This window comes from Notamacropus eugenii, chromosome 2 (assembly GCF_028372415.1).
Source record: "Notamacropus eugenii isolate mMacEug1 chromosome 2, mMacEug1.pri_v2, whole genome shotgun sequence".
In the NCBI taxonomy this organism is placed as follows: Eukaryota; Metazoa; Chordata; class Mammalia; order Diprotodontia; family Macropodidae; genus Notamacropus; species Notamacropus eugenii.
Genome location: NC_092873.1, coordinates 55190565 through 55203458, shown reverse-complemented (window position 1 = coordinate 55203458; position 12894 = coordinate 55190565). Strand labels below are relative to the sequence as shown.

The 12894-nt window shown below is 43.0% G+C and overlaps 1 protein-coding gene across 18 annotated transcripts in view; it reads right to left on the bottom strand.

Moving 5' to 3' along the window:
* DGKG (diacylglycerol kinase gamma) overlaps positions 1 to 12603 on the bottom strand; it is a 273063-nt gene extending 260460 nt beyond the window's left edge. For 14 of the 18 annotated variants that reach the window (XR_011973966.1, XM_072640376.1, XM_072640379.1 and 11 more), the window contains exon 1: positions 5945 to 6126. The gene's annotated coding sequence lies outside the window, so the exon portion shown is untranslated. Of the gene's footprint in view, positions 1 to 5944; positions 6127 to 11816; positions 12298 to 12385 lie in introns of those variants that run through there. The other 4 variants (XM_072640384.1, XM_072640377.1, XM_072640378.1 and 1 more) reach the window with 4 other exon arrangements.
* Between the last annotated feature and the right edge of the window lie 291 nt (positions 12604 to 12894).

Below are 12894 nucleotides of genomic sequence, written 5' to 3'. Positions count from 1 at the left end.
ACAAAATAAACCTGCACAAATCCTCTGCATTCCTATATATTAGCAACAAAGTCCAACAGCAAGAGATAGAAAGAGAAATCCCATTTAAAGCTAGAGTAGACACTATAAAATACTTGAAAGTTTACCTGCCAAAACAAATGCAGGGACTATATGAACACAATTACAAGACACTTTTTGCACAAATAAAGTCAGATCCAAATAAGTGGAAAAACATCAGATGCTCATGGGTAGGCCAAGCTAATATAATAAAAATGACAATTCTACCTAAATTAATTTATTTATTGAGTGCCATACTAATTAAACTATCAGATAATTATTTTCCAGAGCTGGATAAAATAATATCAAAATTCATCTGGAAGAACAAAAGGTCCAGAATATTAAAGGGACTAATGAAAAGAAATGCTAGGGCAGGTGGCCCAGTGCTACCAGATCTCAAATTGTATTATAAAGCAGCAATTATCAAAACCACTTGGTACTGGCTAAGAAACAGAAGGGTAGACAAGTGGAATAGACTAGGCGCTCAAGACACAATAGGCAAGGAATATAGCAAGCTCCTGTTTGATAAACCCAAGGACCCCAGCTTCTGGGATAAGAACTCACTGCTTGAGAAAAATTGCTAGGAAAACTGGATAACAGTGTGGCGAAAACTAGGTGTAGATCCATGCCTGACACCATACACAAGAATAAAGTCCAAATGGGTACATGATCTAGGTATAAAGATTGATACCATGGACAAACTTGAGGAGCAAGGAATAGTGTATCTATCAGATTTATGGAGAAGGGAAGAATTTTTGACTAAAGAAGAGATAGAAAGCATTATGAAATGCAAGATGGATAATTTTGATTACATTAAACTGAAAAGTTTTGCACAACAAAACCCAATGCAACCAAAATTTGGAGGGATGTAGTAAATTGGGAAAGAATTTTTACAGCTAATCTCGGGGTTAAAGGCCTCATTTCTAGAATATATAGAGAACTGAGTCAAATGTGCAACAATACAAGTCATTCCCCAATTGATAAATGGTCAAAGGATATGAACAGGCAATTTTCAGAGGAAGAAATTAAAGATATCTATAATCATATGAAAAAATGCTCTAAGTCACTTTTGATTAGAGAGATGCAAATCAAAACAACTCTGAGGTACCACATCACACCTATTAGATTGGAAAACATGACAGAACAGGAAAATGATAAATGTTGGAGAGGATGTGGGAGAGTTAGAAAACTAATTCATTGTTGGTGGAGCTGTGAGCTCATTCAATCATTTTGGAGAGCAATTTGGAACTATGCCCAAAGCGCTACAAAAATGTGCATACCCTTTGACCCAGCAATATCACTTCTAGGACTGTATCCCCAAGAGATCATAAAAATGGGAAAGGGTCCCACATGTACAAAAATATTTATAGCAGCACTCTTTGTAGTTGCCAAAAACTGGAAATCAGGGGGATGCCCATCAATTGAGGAATGGCTGAATAAATTATAGTATATGAATGTAATGGAGCACTATTGCTCCACAAGAAATGATGAAGAAGAAGACTTCAGAGAGGTCTGGAAGGACTTATATGATCTGATGCTGAGTGAAAAGAGCAGAACCAGGAGAACTTTGTGCACAGCAATGACCACAGTGTGTGAGAGTTTTTTCTGGTAGACTTGGACACAAGAACTTAAAAAAAATTCCCAATGGTCTTCTAAGGCAAAATGCCTTCCACGCTCAGAGAAAGAACTATGGAATTCATTTGCAGAATGTAGCAGATCATTTGTGTGTGTGTGTGTGTGTGTGTGTGTGTGTGTATTATGTTTTGATTTGTTATATGATTTCTTCCATTTATTTTAGTTCGTCTACACAGCATGACTATAGTGAAAACATATTCAATCAGAAAGTATGTGTAGATCCTGTATAGAATTTTATGCCATCTTGGGGAGGGAGGGAGTTGGCAGGGGTTAGGGAGGGGAGAAAAATCTAAGTTTTATGGTAGTGATTGTAGAACATTAAAAATAAAATAAAATAAAAATAAAAAAAAAGAGAAAAAGAAAAAAAAGATACAGCTTTATCTCACTACATTCTCTTCATCTAAATCATTAGTTTGAACCTCTTGCATTTTGCCTAGAAGTTTTCCCCATGTTGATGTTCTCTCCCACTGAAGTCATTGGGGGACCGAATAAGCATATTATGTCGGAAGTATGTTTTTGTTTTTTTTTTAAAATCTTGTATGCCCAGTGCCTGGCACAAAGTAGGTGCGTAGTGAATAATCATTGTTATCAATCTGATTACTGTTTTTCCTCCAATAATGTATTCTAGGCATTGTGGTACAATGAATATATCACACAAAAAATCTGAGTTTAATTCAGACCCTAACAGCTTTGTGTTCAGGAATTTCTTTGATGGAAGAATATAGTGCCTTTGAAGGCTCTTTTGTCTTCCCCCAGTGCCTTGCACTTAGTAGATCCTTAATAAATGCTTGTTGATTGATCATGGGCAACTTCTCAGAGAAAGAGTTTCTTTGCTTGATATTAATTTTAGAGAGAATTTGTATAACTCTTACTATGTGCCAGACACTGTGCTAAGTGCCTTACAAATATCTCATTTGATTCACACAGCCCTGGGAGGTAGGTGGTATTATGATTTCCATTTTATAGATGAGGAAACTGAGGCAAATAAGGTTAAGTGACTTGCCCAGGGCTGTACAGCTCATAAGTGTCTAAGGCTAGATTTGAACTCAATTCTTCCTGACTCTATCCTCTTTGCCACCCAGGGATATAATTTTCATACTCTCTCCTGCTGTACAGACTTGTGAATGCAATATAAATATATAAATGTGTCATTTTGATTTTCATTGTTTCCTTCCCCAACATGTGGTATGCCCATCCTGCCTTCCCGTGGGCAGGTGTGATAAAATGTGCAATGTGGGGAGGACACAGAACACATGCTATTTTAGACTCTGGGTAAAAGAAGAGGCATCCCCCCCAACAAGGGGGAGATAAAGCATCCCCTGACTCCAGGGGAGAGACAAAGGCATCTCCCTCAGAAAGGTTGGAGCTCATTACTGAGCCAGACATGAATTTGGGAAGTGGATGGAGAAAGACTCACACTGAGAGCCCTAGAAGGCTGTGACCTTCTGAGCCTGGCCACATCTGGGATGGAACAGAAATCATACCAACCAACATAGAAATCAAACAACAGTCACGTGCTGGTTTGGATCTCTCTACCCCACCCCCCACCTCTGGCTGCAGTCCCCCAGACCTCAAAAATACGTCAGTTTAAAGCTCAAGTTTGGAACAGCCTGTGAGCTGCTTCTGAACTGGGAAGAGGTAAACTGTGGCAGCCCTAGTATCTGCTTTCTCTTACTCCTCCGCTTCCCAGCAATACTTCCTTCCCACCTTTCGCTCTGCCTTTCATTCTCAGAACCATGAAAAGGGGAGTAGAATGAACATAAGACACTCAGCCACAGGATCATAGACTAGTGGCTGTAAGGGACCTCCGAGGCCATCTGGACGAACCCCCTAATTTTACAAATGGGGAAACTGAGACCCAGAGAGATAAAGTGACTTAGAAACAGATTCAGAGCTGCAAGGCATCTCAGAAGCCATCTAGATCAATGCCAAATTTTATAAATGGGGAAACTGGAATCAAAAGTAGTTTGATAAGTGACTGAGGGTTATAAGAACACAGATTTAGAACTCAAAGGGACCTCGGCTAATTCTGAAGAGAAACCAGGTCTTCCTGACTCCAAACATCTTTCCCCTTACCCACTGCTCCCTCTCTAATAGGTCCCAGGCCTAGATGGCTAGTTCTTGGTTCATCTATTCATTCCTCATAATGGTAATTTACACAGTCATTTAAGGTTTACAAGCACTTTTACATAGATTATTTTGTTTGAGAACAATCTTATTAGGTAGGGTATCAATCAATTAAGCACTTGCTTGTTTCTAAGAACTGGGGAAGCAAAGACAAAAATTCTTGCCTTCAGTGAGCTTACTAGTCTTTCCAGGGGAAACCATGTAAGTATATGGGTACATGCAGCATAGACAGAAAACAGGTAGGTAATGACAGTTATTATATCCATTTTTCAGAGGAGAAAACTCAGGCTCATCTAAACTTCAGAGACAGTCTATTGAAACCTGCTTCTGAACCAGGAGCCCTTCTATGACACCCAGGATGACTTGTGACCCTGAGTCTCCTTGCATACTCAAGTTAGAAGAAGATCATTACCTCTCAGAGCAACCTAATCCACTTTGGAGCTGATTTAAGCACCAAGAATGCCTTTGAGCAACTTTTATCCATTGTTATGAGTCCTGCCCTCCGAGACAAGCAGACATCTAATCAATATTCCACGTCTAATACTTTGTTCTCATGGTTACTTTTAATTTTAATAAACTTTTAATTTTCAAAAACATTTTATTGTTGTTCTTTTTGGTTACAAATCACCCTAATTTCGGAATTTGTCTCCCTACACACCAGCCATTCATTCTAACAAAGAATAAAAGAAAGAGGCGTAAAAGCAGTTCAGTAAAACTAATTATATATGTTTGTAGAGATGATGTCCCACATACGTAGTCTCCTCTCTTTGCAAAAGGGGAATGGTGAATTTTCACTACTCTACGAGCTGGTGCTAGATGGCGCCATAGTGCACAGAGTGCCAGTCTGAACTCAGGAAGGTTCACCCTTTCTGAGTTCAAATCCAGCATCAGACACTAGCTGTGACCTTAGACAAGTCACTCCACCCTGTTTGCCTCAGCTTCCTCATTTGTAAAATGAGTTGGAGAAGGAAATGGCAAACCACTCTGGTATCTTTGCTAAGAAAACTGCAAAAGGTGTCATGGAGAGTTGAACACAACTGAAAAGTTTTCCCATAAAACACCCCACCAGTTCTTCCTGATTCCAGGGATATTATTTTAGAATGATGTTTACCTTTTCTGAAATTGTGTGACCTTGGGCAAATAATTTAATCTCTCTGGTCCTCAGTTTCCTTATCTGTAAAATGAGGGGATTGGACTGAAGGGTCTCTGAGTTTCTTTCTACCTTTAGGTCTTCCCTGGTACGGTCCTGTGATCTAATATTTATAGCCAGGCTCCCACAGTTGGATACCACTTTGGATTCTTCCTTGTGTGGATTACGTCTTCTTAGGTAGACCATAAGCTCCTTGAGGGCAAGGGTCTTTGATATCTTTTGTGTTGGATGCAATCTCTCTCTCTCTCTCTCTCTCTCTCTCTCTCTCTCTCTCTCTCTCTCTCTCTCTCTCTCTCTCACACACACACACACACACACACACACACTTATACTCTCTCATGCACACATACACACATTCTCACACACACATTTTTTCTGTCACACACATGTACACACGCATTCTCTCACACACACATACTCTCACAGCACAATCACACACACACTATCACTCTCACACACACACATTCTCACACACATACTCTCTCATGCATACACACATATACTTTCTCTCACCACACATTCTTTCTTTCTCACACACATATACTGTTTTTCACATGCACACATACTCTCTCACACACACACACATTCACATACAACATTACACACACTCTCTCTCATGCACACATGCATGTACACACACACACACCAGCATTTTGATCTTGAATAAATTAATTTAACACCTTGGACCACTCACCTGGCATTCATTGATACCAGCCCCGGCTGAGTTACCACGAGGCCCTTTACCCTATTGTCCTATTAAGCCCAGGACCTAAAAGTCCCCAATATCTCTCCTTCCTTGAAGAGACATCCTCTCCTGCCTTTTTTGTTTTTGCTCCCTGATACTGGCAGTGAGTTTCACAAGATGGCTGTAATTCTAGTCCTCTGTTATCCTTACTAGTATGCCTGAAAAGGATGTAAGATGGATGCATGGATCTTTCAGTAAATAGGGCAATTTAAGGATGAGGGGCAGTGAGGGCTAATGCATAGAGTACTGACCTGTTCCATCTGCCAGAAAAATTAACTGTCTGCTGCTTCAGGCACCTCCATTGGCTTTCTGGTTGACCAAACCCTGATGGAAAGGTTGGGCAGATATTCTTACTATCACACCACTGGGCAGATCATGTGTAGGGGGATGGAGAGACCTCCTGCAAGTCTAGAGGTGGGCTTTGGTGTCTTCTTCTGTGATGTCATTCAGGGGTGGAGTCAGATGGAATGGGAGGAGACTTGGCGTTCTTTATTCCTCCCTGGAAGGTCCATTGGGGAAACAGGTCAATAAACACCTTCTGTGTTCCCTCTAGGTAATCCAGCCCTGAGTCCTTGAACCTTTATTGGATTCATTTTGCAGCATGACACATGGAAAAACAGTGGTGGTTCAAATCCCATCTGTGATGTTTACTGCCTGTATGAGTGAGTCACTATACCTCTGAGCCTCAGTTTCCTCATCTGTAAAATGAGGGGTAGAAGGGAAAGTCTCTGTAGACCCAATTCTAGATACTATGATTCCCTGTCTGAAAACCAGGGGCTGCAAATGCAACTTGAGAAATGTGTTGCATTGTCTCTCTCAAGGAATGGGGAAAGAGAAATATAACATAGTTTTAGGGAAAATATTCACACTAAAGTATTTCAAACATTTGAGCTTCTAAGGGTCAGAGTGACCTCCTGATCCTTGGCTGCCTGGGGATTTTGCATCAGATCACCCATTACCAAGTGAAAAATGAGTTCCTATGTGTACATTGTTGTCTGAGCTATAAGAGCATTGGATGCTGGGGTGGGAGGTGGGGATCCTACTTGGATCACACAGATGAAGATGAAATTTTTTGATGCAATTCATGAACTACAAGGGTAGGTCTGGGATTTGTCAACTGGCCTCGGGATTGCCAGGCAACATAATTTAGCTCTGGCTTTGCCTGTAGCCATCAGAAACCCTCCCCCCTTCACCAAGAAGTCTCAAAAAGAGTTCAGAGCTACTGCTTTGTGAAATAGATCTCTATTCCTATCATCCCAGGAAAATTAGAACAACTCAGGGTACTAGAAATGGTGAAGAGTTGGAAGAGATCTTAAGAGCTCATCCAGGGACCTCATTTTAGGTATGAGATAAACTGAGGTCCATTGAGGTGAAGGGCTTTCTCCAAGGTCACATGCTCAATTCATGGTAGGTGGTGAGAGCTCAGATTCTAAGGACCATAGAGAGAGGAGTGAGATCTAGGACTTCATTGGTTTAAGGAACTCCCAGTTGACAAAGCTCCTGCTATACCAGCAACATAGAACCCTTCTTGGCAATTTATAGTCTCAAAGAGTAAAGGAGTCAAATGCCAGGCCCTGCAGACCACAGCTGCCAACTTCACTAAGTCCAGTCAGGATACAATTAAAATGTAATTGGGAAAGATGCAACCTAAAATAATTTTTAAAAGTAATTAAAATATTTTAATTTTAATGTTTATTTGGGGTTTTCTAATTCTCAGTTTCTATTTGAGTTTGACATGACTGGTCTAGACCATTAGTGTCAAACTCAAGAAGAAATGGGGGTCAACCAATCATACATAAAGAGTCCCTGGAGACGCATTGACTTAGAAAAACTACATGTTACTATTATCTATGTTTTATTGTATTTGTATTTATTTTATTAAATATTTCCCAATCACATTTTAATCTGATTGGGGTGCTTTCAGGAAGGTTGCTGGTCACAAGTGGTAATTTTGCCACCTCTGATCCAGAACACAGGTTATGTTACTTGCTCAAGATCACTGGGCTTGTAGGGATGGGCAGAATTTGAACCAAGCTTTGAAGCTAGCTCCCTCTCTAGGGATTGTAGAGATTACCAATTTAAAGTCAGAAAGGACCTTAGTAACTAACCAACCCTCTTATTTTACAAATGAGGAAACGGAGGCCCAGGAAGCTAAACAACAATGAGAAGGCAGGATCATCGATCTGGGAGCTAAAGGAGAGCCCAGAGTCAGGCACCCAGACAACAAGCACTTAGGCTGAGTTCTGCGGGGTACAAATAAAGGCAAAAAACACTGTCCCAGACCTCAGGAAGGACACTGAGTCCAACCCCCTCTTTTTATAGATGAAAAATCCAAAGTTTATGTGCTGCATGATGATTTCACTTCAACTCTCTGACGTTCAGTTTGCCCTTCAGTAAAAGCGGCACAATAATATCCATTTCAGAGGTGTAGATGCTTTGTAAACCTTACAAGAACTCTCTCTCTGTCTACCTGTCTTTCTGTCTTGTCTCTCTCTCTTCTCTCGGTCTCTCCATCTCTATCTGTTTTTCTGTGCCTCCCTCTGTGTCTTCTTTCTCTCTGTCGCTCTCTGTCTTTCTGCCTCTCTCTGCTTCTGTGTCTGTCTGTCTCTCTCCCTTCTCTTGGTCTCTCCATCTCTATCTGTTTCTCTGTCTCTGTCTCTATCTGTGTCTTTCTTTCTCTGTCTCTCTGTCTGTCTCTCCATCTCTCTTGTTCTCTCTGTCTCTCTATCTCTTGGTCTCTTTCTCTCTCTGTCTCTGTCTGTCTCTGTGTCTGTCTCTGTCTCCCTATGTACCTTTCTTACTCTCTATCTCTCTTTCTCTCTGTGTCTCTCTCTTTCTCTTTGTCTCTCCATCTCTCTGTCTCTCTCTTTCTCTCTCTGTCTTTCTCTTTCTCTCTGCCTCTCTCTGTCTCCCTGTCTTTCTTTCTCTCTGTCTGCCTCTCTCTTTCTCTCTGTCTCTCCATCTCTCTGTCTCTTTCTCTCTGTCTTTCTCTCTGCCTCTCTCCATCTGTCTCTATCTCTGTGTCTGTGTCTGTGTCTGATTATTAATTCTTTTTAGTTTCTACTAACAACCAAACTTCCTCCCTCCTCCTCAGGACTCAGAGGAGGCAAGGAAAGCCCTTTTATCCAATAATTAATTCTTGGGTCAGTGGACTTTCTTCCATATTTCTTCTATTTCTTTTTAGTTGGTGTGAGGATCCCATGAGGTCACAGGTGATGGGTGTCAAAGTGTTTTGAGAACTCTGAGATGTTGAATCACAGAATTTGCGAGCTGAGAAGGGGCCTCAGAAGCTACTGAGTCCAACCTGTACCTAATCAGGGACCCGAACCTCAGTACAGACAGGTAGCAGCAGTATCTATCTATTGAAGAGTGACTGAAGAAATGTGCAGAGGATAGAATATTGGTGCTCTGTGAGGGAAGACCAATCTGAAGGATTCAGGGAAGCATAAGAAGACTTCTATGAACTGATGCAGAATGAGATCATTGGAACCAGGAAAACATACTGGAGAACACCAACTCCATTCAGACAACAAAGAGATCTTCCATGTTGCCCCTTGCTCAAGGAGCTCCAATAGCTCCCTATTACCTCCAGGATCAAATATAAACTCCTGTTTTACTTTAAAAGCCCTTTATAACCTGGCTCCTTCCTTTATTTCCAGTCTTCTTACACCTTAAACCCTCCCCCAGTGACCCTAGCCTCCTTGCTATTCTCTGCACTTCACACTCTCAGCTCCTTCCTCTTGTATTTTCACCAGATGTTCTCCAGTCTTGGAATGCTCTTCCTCCTCATCTCCAGCTTCTGGCTTCCTTCAAATCTCAGCTAAAAAAATCCATCCTTCAATATGAAGCTTTTCATAGTCCTACTTTAATGTTCTTACATTACAGAGGGAAACTCTGTGATTATCTCCAATTTATACTGGAGATCATTATGATGACCACACAGTAATTATAATGACCAAACTACATCTGAAAGTAGCATGGATAAAATGCATCTCCCCTCTTTCTTTGCAGACACACAGAACTACAGGTATGGACGAGCACATATTCCTTAACAGTTGACATATTGATTTTGCTGAACTGCCTTTTTTTTCTTTTCATTTTCTATTCTTTGTTACAAAGGATGGCTCTCTGGATAGAGGAAGGGAAAGAATATATTTAGAAAGGAGGTCATGTAAAGACAAAAAGTATTGATGAAAATGACATAAATCAATAAAAGTCAGCATCAACAAAAATGACAAAATCCCACCATCACTGCAGCCCCATTTCCCCTCATTTTGAATAGCAGGACGCACTTCCAGAGGGGCAGGGAGAGGTTTGGGGAGGAAGTTGTGGGAGATTGAAATCCATTTTTAGGTTGGAGCAGGGATCTCTATTTGTCCCATACATCACACCTTTTGCCTTGTCCACTGCCCTAAGCAAACCTGCTCCAGAAAACAGGAAGGCAGTTGAGCTTGAACTAGTGACCACATTTAAGGGGGAACTGAGGCACAGAGTTATCAATGGTGAAAACATTTGCTCAACAACAAAAAAGCTAAAGTGTTAGAATGAGAGCCCAAGTTACAGGATTCTGCCCACCGCCTTTTGGACTCTCCCATCTCTGAGGGACTGCCCCATGGCAACCGAGGCAAATCAGAGAACATCAGTTTGGGAGCTCAGAGGAGCTCAGAAATCAGAGCAACAGCCGGTGTAGAGCAGGAAGAGACTATCAAGGTCACAGAATCAGGGGATTTAGAAGGGGAAGGAAAGTGGGATCACAGGATTTAGAGGAGGGAATGAAGGATGAGAGAATTGCAGATCGTATCCCAGAAGGGCCATACAGTCCAATCCTTCATTTTACAGAGGAGGAAACTGAGGCCCACAGAGGGAAAGTGACCTGTCCAAGGTCACACAGAAAATGACAGAGTAAAAATGTGAACTTCACTTCTCTCTGACTCCAGATCTATTCACTAGCTACAGAAGACATACAACCTCCCCTATTAACTATGGAAGAAACAAGATCTTGGGCTTTAGAGGAGGAAGAGACTTTGGCTTGGGAGTCAGAGATGGAAGGGACCTCAGGAACCATCAAGTCTGATTCCTTATTTTACAGAGGAGGAAACTGAAGCCCACAGAGGTAAAGTGCCTTGGCCAAGATCATACAGCTAGCTAGGATTTGAACTACAGGTTTTTTGTCATAAGAGTTCTCCAAAATATAGTCTTACACACACACACACACACACACACACACACACACACACACACACACACACACACACACACACACACACACACACACACACACACACACACTTGGGCCCTTACTCTGACAACCATCAGACACTGGTTATTTGACTTTAAAAAACAATCCATTCCCTCCCTACCCCCACCAATAGGAACATTTTTGTTACCTCCTGCAAATGGGCTAGTAGACTTTTGTTCTGGAGTTATAACTTGGAAAGGACCACCGGGTTCATAAAGTCTAACCTCCCTCATTTCACAAATGAGGAGTCTAAAACCCAGAGAGGTTAAGCAAATAGCCAAGGTCATCCAGTCAGGAAGCCTCTGATGTGAAGTGAAGCTAGGGCCTCCAACTTCACAGACTAATACTCTGTCCACTGCACCACCCTAGGTCCAAGAGGACTGACTGTTGCCAATCCCGAGAGATTTGACTTCACACCAATCTACACCTCCAAGGAATGGACCTATTACTGTATGGTCCCTCACTTCCTTCCTTCTGGCCTCTCAGCTCTGAGAACTGGGCCAGGAGTCTGCTGCTCTGGTCGTCTGTCTTTTGAGGAACTAAGACCCTAGGAATGAAAGGGTGCTGTAGGTTACTTTCCCAAGAAGCCCCAATTTAGCAAAAGTCAGGGTACTAGGACCCTGGAAGTGAATTTAGAGATCGACTAGGTAAATGCCTTCATTCTACAGATGAGGAAACTGAGGTCCAGGGAAGGGAAATTCCATGCCCAAAGACATGCAACCAGTAACTGCCAATCATGGTTCCAACTCAGGTGTTCTCATTGAAGACGTAGGATCTTTAATCTCACATAGCTGAGGTGCCCGCAACAGAGAGTCTGTCCCCCTTTCCTTCCATCCCCCTCTCCCTTCACCTGGTTTCCTTACTGGACTCCCAGACCTCCTAACCTTGCAGATCATCGCACTGAATCTTGCCGGGATCACTGGAATACTCCTTTCCAATTCGCTGTACCGGGTTCCAGGTGAAGCGGAAGCGTCCCAAACAGCTCTTTACTGAGTGTCCCAGCTGGGTACGACAGAAAGCGCTCGGGTTCTGAAGTCAGAGGAGCCGGCCTCAAATCTCTCCGCTGATGCTTACCACCTGTGAGACTTTACCTCCACCCGCCTCAGTTTTCTCCTTTGTAAAAATGGTTTCTAAAGTCCCTACCAGCTCTATAGGCAGAAATTCTCTGGTCCTCAATTTTTTCATCTGTAAAATGGGGGAGTCGGGCTCGATGACTTCCTAGGACCCTTCCAAACCCATTTCTGCCTCTGCCCTGCGGGGCGGGAGGGTCAAGGCTGCAGGTGAAGCGATCTCGAGGCTAACACACTCCCCAATCCCCTTCTGCCATCCCATTATGTGGCTACTGTTCCCTCCTCTTCTCAAGTTGCATTAAGAACCTTCCCACAAAGCGGAGGCTGTCCCCCAGAGCTCAGAACGCGAAAAGTCCCCTCCCCAGCGCCGGCCGCAGCCTTACCTCTCGCCCCGACTCCTTCTTTTTCCAATTGATTCCCTTACTTGGAGGAAAAACGCTCAAGCAAGGAATGGGAGGAAAAAAAGGCAGAATGTCTTTGTAAGCCGAGGCTGACGTCTGGGCGGCTTACCCCCACGCAATCCCCAAGGTTTAGCCCCACTTCTCCATCTCCCTGGATAGCCAGAAAAGGGGAGTGACTGCCCCGGGGAGGGGGCCTGACTGTGGGAGTGAGGAGAGGGAGGGGCTGGCTTTCCTGCTCTTCTGGCTGGCTGCTACCCTGCTCCGCTGGGCTCAACCTTCCCTCCCCTCTGCCCACCCATCCCCCTCCCCTCCCCAGTCCAGCAACCCCAGTTGACATTGTTAAGGTGGAGCTCTCTGTTGTCCCCAGGCACTGGAGCTGAGCCCTCTGGCAGGGCTGCGGACCAGCCTTCAGTGTCTGCTCTCAGCCCCTTTGGGCAACAGGGAAACAAAGTCAGCCTAGTTTGGGAAAGCCTTCTCTGGTCCGACTTGGA